This window comes from Lycium ferocissimum, unplaced genomic scaffold (genome assembly GCF_029784015.1).
Source record: "Lycium ferocissimum isolate CSIRO_LF1 unplaced genomic scaffold, AGI_CSIRO_Lferr_CH_V1 ctg2026, whole genome shotgun sequence".
NCBI classification, from domain to species: domain Eukaryota; kingdom Viridiplantae; phylum Streptophyta; class Magnoliopsida; order Solanales; family Solanaceae; genus Lycium; species Lycium ferocissimum.
Genome location: NW_026718931.1, coordinates 75,626 through 84,494, shown reverse-complemented (window position 1 = coordinate 84,494; position 8,869 = coordinate 75,626). Strand labels below are relative to the sequence as shown.

Here is an 8,869-nt window from a genome sequence, read left to right as displayed (position 1 = left end):
AAAAACCAACCCCAAAAGGGGGAATGCCCTCATTTATATTTTTCCCCATGGGTCTTTCCCCCCTTAGAACCCCTTTTTAGAAATAAAAAAACCCCAAAAGGAAAAGGGTTGGCGCGGTCGACACCTGGCAACATTGGAGAATGACCCAGTGGCATTGAAGGGTTTCCCGGAAAACCCCCCATCAAAACACCTAAAACCCCAACCCCAGGGCTCCATGTTGACCGGACCAACGACCAATAACTCGGACTGGAAAAGAAAACCCAAGGGTTTCCCCGGATTCGGCCCCCTAGATTTTCTTAAAACCTTTCCCACCGAGCTAGGGATCTCCCTCGGTCGGCGCTTTGTCGTTGTCTCCTTTCTTTTGTCGGCCCCCGGTCTCCCTGGACAAATGCTAACCCGACTTTTACCGTATACAAGCTTATATTTATAATCAGGGCTGGAAGATTCCAGATCCGCGGGTTGACGGTGCCAGGCGACGGCTCGTCGAAGTGTCAACGGTCGTCCCGCAGAGGCGTCGACATTGGCGGGTTTCGGAGTTTCTGGTACTTCGTTTGTTCGATTCGATTCGTTTCCTCTAATTCCCCTCGAAATATCAAGAATACGTACTTATACACCTGTACACATACCAAGCAAAATATCTCATGACCAAAACTCTAGTGCGGACTACCGTACCGAAGGTATACACCGCCAATAAGCCAAAATCTCCTTGAAATAAAATAGGAGGTGTAACAACCATAAACCAGGTGGGATCACGAGGGTCATTAGATGACAACCTGCTAATTCATGAGGGAAATATACTGAAAAGGGACGAGCCCGAAAGGACATACGTATATAACCTTGTTGGACAAAACTGTGCGAGCCGACAATGCCGTCATAGACACCTATACATCAAAATATAAATTTGAGGGCCTTATAACATCCAACTATACCATAACTGTCTACAAACCTCTACTAGAGTACATGACCTAATAAGGTCAGGACAGGGCCCCGCCATACCCATATATACAACCAAAATACCATACCAAGACACGATAGCAACTCCGAGACAAGTGAAATGCCCAATATCAGCTGAAAAGCAACCTACTGATACAGACCGTCACCCGAGCATGAAACACAGCGTCCCCCAGGCAAGAGGGGCGTCAGTACGAACAAAGTACTGAGTATTTAAGGCATGAAAGTAACATAAAGAAAACATGAGAGCAAGATAAGGTAAGAGTAAAACTTGTATATCTGAATTGCCTCTGAGGGCCATGATATGCATAAGTGTTGCATATATGCGTATATAACGCCTGTTCATACATATATATATATGTGTATATAACACCTGTCAAGCCTCTGCGGACATCATCATCCTAAACACTGATCAGTGGTGCGTATATAACGCCTGTCATACATATATATATATGCGAATATAATGCCTGACAAGCCTCTGTGGGCAATCATCGTCATAATATCATATGTGTATATAATGCATAAGTAGATATAATACATTCTGAGTCTGTCGGAGTGACGTAAGGTCGTTACACCTCCAAACATCTTTATGAGATAGCATTTTCATCAACATGTAACTCTATGAAGCATACTAAATCTGGAGAAGAGCTTGCTAAGAACAATATTACTAGAACATGAATCAACATAAACATTTCTAGCTGCTAAGAATGGAATCATTATGGAGTAGCGTTACATTTATGTTTCATCATATGGATCATGCCAAAAGAAGGAAATTTAGCCTTAACATAACTCAAGTCGTCAACACAATCCCACAACGAATCTGTCGAACTAGTACTCCAATCCTATAACAAGGAAGGTGTTTACAAACTTAGATGGTCTTTGGTATATCACGCATATCAAACGATAAATCGATTCTAAAGAGAAATGGGCAGTATTGCCCCTATTTCTTAATCACCACGACACATTCAACAACTAACAATCAACAAATCAACCTCATATGATACTCTTTTAATCTCATATCAACAACATTTAGAAATATACAATAAAACAGATACCCTTCATATACGACACCTATACACCTCTTTCTTTCAAATACACCAAGTATAAAACCCTCAACACAATATCAACATCAACTACTATCCATACAACAAGAATTTAACTCAAAAACACGTTAACAACATGGCTCAAAAGAAATTACAACTCAACATCATATTTGAACATTCCCACCAATTGCTTTCCCTCCAAACCTAGTATAACCATGACATAAACTCATAAATATGGAAATAAGATGAATTCTTACCTCAAGGACTCAAGAACATAGCAATTCCAAGATTACATCACCTTGAAGCTACTACAAAGAGGAAAAACAAGCTTCAACAAAACTTCGGAAACTTTTGGCACTTGATTCTAACTTTAATTCCTTAACTCAACTTGGGGATTGATTACATATGTTGGAGAGGGTTTCTAGCAGTGTTAGGGGTCTGGGGAAATGAAGAAAATGAGATAAAATGAGGGAAGTACGAATTATATACTAAAAAGGGGCTGGCACCAACTTAAATTTACTGTCTCATTATACGGATCGTGAATAATTTACGGTCCGTATAATTGGACTGTAAATTACCAACAGTGGCTCACTCCCACTATTATGAAAATACGGTGGGGGTAAAACCAGATATACGGCCCGTAAATTCCAACCGTAGATCCCAACTTTTGTCGAAACGCATTTTCGTCGATTCGTTTAAACTCTAATCCTTCCAATACATACTAAGCATGAACTTAAACCCTTGTATATTCATGATGAACACGTCTAATCTTATAAAACCTCGAAGATAATTCCACTCTCCAAATCTATAACAATCAACTCACGAAGAAACATAACATACAAAAGTACGAGGTATAACACATCCGGTGGGGCTCCCTAGATGTACGTTCCGTACATCCTGTCCAACACTTCAACTCCCAATGAAACGCTTTCTCTTCAATTCGCTTAACCTCTAAACCTTCTACCACCTACAAGACATAGTCTTAAACTATTGTATACTTAGGATTAACACGACTAATCTCTTATATCCTCAAGGATAATCACATTCTCCAATTATACCTCAATTAACTCAGGACGAAACGCAACATACAAAAGTACGAGGTGTAACATCCTTCCCTCCTTAGAAACATTCGTCCTCTAATTTTAAAATTCCAGAGGTTTACAAATATTTTTACAGAGTCTCCTCTGTAACTGTACTACTACCAACCTGCCACGCAGCTAGAAAACGCAATTCATATGCCACACAGGGCCACAACAAGAACCAATAAGTCCAGGCCTCACATGACCAATGAATATGAATGCTAATAATCTGAATCATGATACTCACCTCATACGTAACAACTCTGGATCTACAAGTGCGAGGGTGCCTCATCCTGAACATCATCTGCTCTTAAATAGGGAGGACGATTAACTTATAACCACATGAAATATAAAAAAGATCAATAACTAAGGTAGGTGATGGATAGAAATTATTCATGTAATTTCATATAAAAAAAATAAGATTTTAAAATAAAACATGAATAATAATATCCTATTCTGGCATATTTTCTAACAAATCTTACAGGAAGAAGAAATTACGTAAAAGAAAGAAAAGAAGCTAAAAGCCAAGAGAATAATAAGTCCACAATTGCACACATCATCTTCACATTCGCAAAGGAGGAATACACATGTGGAAATTATGAAAAGAGGCAACTGAAGAAACAAAGGAGCAATGTTGCATACATAAACTCTATATATGCAAAGGTCATAGTTGCATACATGGAATCTACATTTGCAACTACATGAGTTCAAGAAGTAAATGAGCCATAGCTATGGAATTGATATAAAAACCAATTGCACACATGGATTTCATATACACAAAGGAAGGACATGACCAAAGCTACATTTCTTCCTATAAATAGGAGCCTTACTCTAAATTGAAGGACTCACACCATTTGGCTAGACACAAGAAATAGTTTTTGGTCTCTTTTCTATCTTATAGTAAAAGTACTCCTTTAAGTTTTTAAGTATTCCAAATCTTTTAAATTCCTTTTTAGTTTTTCCTACCCCATAATGGAGTAATTTCTTTGTGTTGGGATAGTTGATGAAACTTGATATATTTATAGTACTATCTCGGTTTTAATACATTCTTGGCTTGAAACTATCTATTTACATTTCAAACTGTGCTGGAATAATAGTTTTTAATCATTATTATCACGTCTACATACTTTATCTCTAAGTCATTCTTATATTAATTTTGTAATTCTCACGGAGCAAAATTAATATAGAATATCCAGTGAGTAAACTAGTAGAGTGAGAGTAAATTTTAGTTATTATTATTCCAAGTCTTTGATCTTGCTTTTTTTAGTTCTAATTCTCACAGAAGGACTGACTCAAGCAAGTTTATCGATTTAAATGATCTTTATCTTATTTCTTTCAGTCTTAATTCTCACGGAGGGATTGACTTAAATAAGTTTATTGTATTAAAGGCTAATCGCAAGAGGTCTTTACTCCTTTTAGCACAATTCAAGCAAGAAAAGTATTTTAGGTTAATCATCACTAGTAATAAATCAATTAATTGACATAACCTCACCGAGTGTTAATTAGTTAGTTATTTATTTCCTAGTGAGCAAAACATAATTGAATTAGCAATAAGAAATTATTCTTTAGAGAAATACGTGTGGAAATTGAGATTTTATTATAATACTATTATCAAGTGAATTCAATGATTCCCAACTCTTTTTAATATAAAGCTTCGCAAGTGATTCGTTTTAATTTAAGTAATTTATAATTCCAAAATCACATTTCATCATTTTGATTCTCTCAAATATTAGTCAAAAATATTACAAATTTGTAGCATATATTTTCCAATCTTTGTGGGGCGATATCTTAAACTATACTAGAATTTGACACAGTACGAGCAGAAATTCATATACATGTTGGTCTCGTCAAATTTTTGGCGCCGTTGCCTGGGATTGGCATACATCTACTTCAGATTAAATATTTTATTACTAATTTGAGAACTTATTATAATTATTGTTATATTGTTTTTATACTTTTCATATCTACTAAACATTAATATATATATATATATATATATATATATATATATAGATAGATAGTACTATATTATTATTATAATTTTTTTATCACTACTACTGCTACTATTATAAAAACTAAGTTCGATTTCTTCACTTTGAGATAGTTTATGACCCGCTCTTCTACAAAAGAGTTGGTTCATTACGATCCTGAAATTGAAAGATCTTTGCATTTTCGCAGGAAAGAACAAACATTGTCTCAAAGCATAACTTGTGAGAAAATGGAGCACTGATTAGAAGATAACATCAATCAATAGGGAGTCCCACCACTAGTCCATATAGAAGATCAGTTTGATGAAGTGGTACCAAGACCAGCAAACAGAATACTAAGGGATTATGGTGACCAGACCATTTTAATTGTGAATCTAGTGTTAGGAAACCCCCCAGTGGCAGCCAACAACTTTGAAATCAGGATAGGTTTGATTCAAACGATTCAACAATCTCGTGCCTTCACTGGCGATGCAAGTGAAGATCCACATAGTCATTTGATTGATTTCTTAGAATTAGTTGAAACAACTAAATATAATGGAGTATCTCCCGAAGAAATAAAATTAAGGCTATTTTCTTTTTTCTTTAAAAGGAGATACCAAGACTTGGTTGCGAAGTTTGCCTCAAGGGTCTATTACCACATGGGACCAGATGACTCAAAAGGTTTTAAATAAATATTTTTCCCCTACTAAAACCACAAAGTTAAGACAAGATATTACTAATTTCTTGCAGATTGACACTGAGTCAGTTTACCAGGCTTGGGAAAGATTAAAAATAATGCTAAGAAAATGTCCACGTCATGACATTCCTGAACATATGCAACTGTATATTTTTTATCATGGGTTAAAACCTTCTTCTAGAAATGTGATAGATGCAGCTGTAGGAGGTTCCATCATGGGAAAAACCACAAAGGAAGCTTTGCAAATGATGAACGAAATCTCTGAAAATGTCATTCAATGGCCATCTGATCGTGTAACTATCAAACAAGCTGCTACTATAAATCAAGCAAATGCTTTAAATACACCAACACAACCAATTGTTTCTTTGGCACAAAAGTTTGAATCTTTTCATATGAATACACAGCAATCGAGTCAATCTGAAGCTTGTGACATGTGTGGAGGGAATCACCTAAACCACAAATGTCAAGCAACCAACCAAAGTGATGAGCAGGTTAATGTCTTGGGATATAAGCCATACTCTTTTGGTAGTCCATTGGAAAAGAAACATCCAGGATTTTAATGGAGTAATTCAAATGGTGCTGAAAACTCTCAAAAGCAACAGGTAAAGTGTAACGACCCTTTCGGTCATTATGGGAAATTAGGACTCCGTTGCGAATTCTGAGGCCGCGGGTGGATTCGTAGGGCATTGTTTTGTATATGTGCATATTTTGTGTTGTGTTTTTGAGCCCTGGATGAAATGTGGGGTGATAGGGGGGAAAACTGGACAAAATCGAGCTCACTGCCCAAAACTAGCCGCTGTGGCAGTAGGAGTACCGCTGCGGTGGTACCGCTGCGGTGGTACCGCTGTAGCGGTGGGCTAACCGCTCCCAGAGGGCAGCCACGTTCTCTAGGGGCCGCTGTGGCAGGCGATTGCCCGCTACGGCAATACCGCTATAGCGATGAGCGGATTTATGTTGGGTCCGCTATAGCAATGGCTTGGCCGCTATAGCGGGACCACTGCAGCGGCGAAACGACTGCCACAGCGGTCGATGGGGAGGCAGAAATCGTGTTTTAATGACTTAATCTCGTATTTTCATTCATAATACACCAACACTGTCACGACCCAACTAGTGGGCCATGACGGGTACCCGGAGTTGACTACCGAGCACCACTCATCATGCTGTCTATTATACTCAGCCTGAACATATGATACCACTTTAGTCATGACCCAACTAGTGGGCCATGACGGGTACCCGGAGCTGACTACCGAGCACCACTCATCATGCTGTCTATCATACTCACCGAACATACATCATTCTCAACACCCGTACTCATCATGAAACAATCTCCAAATATCTCTCAAAACATGGGTGCATACATAGGCCCATAAGGCTACAAAATGATATACAAAGTATAGGCTAAAGAATTCTCATAACATCTATTGCCCACAAATAAGTATCTACGAGCCTCTAACCGGAATACTGAAGTTATAAGGATGGGACAGGACCCCGCCATGCTCAAAATATGTACACAAAAGAATATACCAATAGGTTGCACCTCCGGAGTAGTAGGGTGCTCCTGTACAACTGCTGAGTAAGCTCCTAAGCATCTGCACTATCTCCTTCTCTACCTGTGGGCATGAACACAGCGTCCATAAAGAAAAGGACGTCAGTACGAACAATGTACTGAGTATGTAAGGAATATATGGTAACATAATAAGGAAATATAGAAAGCATAAGAAGAAAAGATAATCGTAATCGTTTGCCTCTTGAGGCGTTAATCACGCATGCTCACTTTTACCTTTAAAACCAGATCATAACACATATATACAGATATAAGTAAGCTGTCTGAGTCATATGTCATCACTAGCCCGCGTTCGGGTATCCCGCATCCGGGTATCCCGCGTCCGGGATAGTCATCTCACGCCGCCCACTAGTGGTGCTGCCCGTACCATATAGACACGATGTTATTGTCATTATCCGTAAATCGCCCACTACGCCCAGTGTAGTGTCGCCCGACCGTATAGACGCCGTGTAATCATATATAAAATAAGCATACATGTGAGCCTAATCAAAGCTACAATCATATCAGAGTGACGTAAGGTCGGGAACCTCCGATTATGTTATGGCACCATCATCATCGCTACGCCTCGCCTTGAAAGAACTAATATTATGAGGTAAGGCAATAACAAGGAATAACATCAATGAAATCATAAACATAGGATTATCAAGCTCGTGAAAGCATCATTATCATCATCACTATCATAGAACATATCTCATAAGAAGCTCTTAAGAATCTTTCACTCTCATCTTTTGGAATGTAAGTAGGTTATGGGAGTATAGAAAAGAAATCATAATATAGAAGTCATGCCTTTGAAAGAAGGGGACTAGCCTTACATACCTTTATGTCTTCTTAATGACTAAGAATTCTCCTTCCAAGCTCGCGATTCTACATTCAAGAGAATCCGTACAAAATTAGCTCATTGAGAACATGCTTAAATCTAGACTAAAGCGACTAAAAGGCTAACGAAAATTAGGCAGCATTTCCTTTGTTCGTACAACTTTCTCCATATAATTAACAACTCCCAAATATCATTAACAACACCCAAGACATCATAATCAATAAACTTCTTCAAGTTAAACATTATTCAATTCTTACAATGCCCTTCCAATGTCACCCATAACCATAACCATGACATAATACCATGTTCATTCTCATATAATACTCCTTTAACATCATTTGTATTATTCACCACAAGATTGTACCCATAACATGTCAATAACTATAATTCAAGTTGAGTTAATGTTCAAGAATACCACTATTTTCAGATTTGAACTTCATACTCTACTTTCCTCCATAATCCAAGTCTTTCAACTACTCAATATTCTTAGTAACATGAATTAAATGTGAAACTCACCTTTGATCACATAGGAATGGTCTTTAGATGAACATACTCCACTTGGAGAAAAGCTCAACTTCAATTCCAAAGGAATTTCTAGCTTCCATTAACCTTAATGAGCACCCATACACTTAATTTCCCTTGATTATTGCTGATTAATCCTTGCTTTGTCTTGGATATGTACTAACATGATATGGAGAATATTCTAGAGTCTTCAAGACCTATAGAGAAGGTGAAATCTGAAAGTTATAAA

At 37.7% G+C, this 8,869-nt stretch overlaps 1 non-coding gene across 1 annotated transcript; it reads right to left on the bottom strand.

Annotated features, from left to right (window-relative positions):
* Window positions 1-5,757: 5,757 nt before the first annotated feature.
* LOC132043039 (small nucleolar RNA R71) lies at window positions 5,758-5,864 on the bottom strand. Its single transcript, XR_009411648.1, has one exon. It is a non-coding gene; the product is annotated as a small nucleolar RNA R71 (small nucleolar RNA).
* Between the last annotated feature and the right edge of the window lie 3,005 nt (window positions 5,865-8,869).